An 833-nucleotide genomic window follows, 5' to 3' on the forward strand; every position below is an offset into this window, starting at 1 on the left:
CAAAGCTTCCGTGTTCACTTGCGCCGGATCCAGGTATGTCTTGAGCAAGCCCGCTAAAACTCCAGGTGGGTGCGCATCCGTTTTGGGAGGTTCAGCGTATATGCTTGGCCCCGCTTGGCCACAACCTTAAGCGGCCCGATGAACCGTGGACGAAGCTTCGTCCTAAAGATAGCCGCGGCAGCTTGTGTAGGCAGGTTTTTAGAATTCAATAAAACCAGGTTGTCGTCCTTAAAGCTTTCCACTTTGCCTCTTTCGTTTTCATCTGCATATTCTTTCTGCAGGTCTTGGCTTTCAGCCATCACATCGCGAGCGTGTCGTAAGACACTCAGTCTGGTAGACAAGCAGTCATCGACTTCTTTGCGGATGGTGAGGGGGCCGTTCGGCTATTCCTCCCCCACCAAGCCCTTAGCCTTGGGATGGCGGCGTCAGGGGGGCGCGAGGGTAAATCAGCCCGTTCACGTAGAACGGCGTATAGCCGGTAGACGAATACACTGCATTGTTCAGTGCAAACTCTACGAGTGGCAACATGGCGCTTTAGCGCTGCGACGTCTCAGCACAGACGCTGCGAAGAAAGACCTCGATAACGCGATTCACCCGTTCAGTTTGACCAGCGGTCTGCGGATGATCCGCTGTCGACATATCCAACTTGGTGCCGAGCACCTTGAAGATAGTCGACCAAAAAATTCTCGTGAAACGGGGGTCTCTATCAGAGACAATCGACTCTGGAAGTCCGTGTTGACGGAAAACACGGTCCAACAAAAAGCGTTGCTGTACAGACTTCGTCGATGGTGTCTGGCACCGCCGCCAAATGAGCCATCTTGCTCAACCGGTCG

The sequence above is a fragment of the Plasmopara halstedii genome, assembly GCF_900000015.1.
Source record: "Plasmopara halstedii genome assembly, contig: Scaffold_1651, whole genome shotgun sequence".
In the NCBI taxonomy this organism is placed as follows: Eukaryota; Oomycota; class Peronosporomycetes; order Peronosporales; family Peronosporaceae; genus Plasmopara; species Plasmopara halstedii.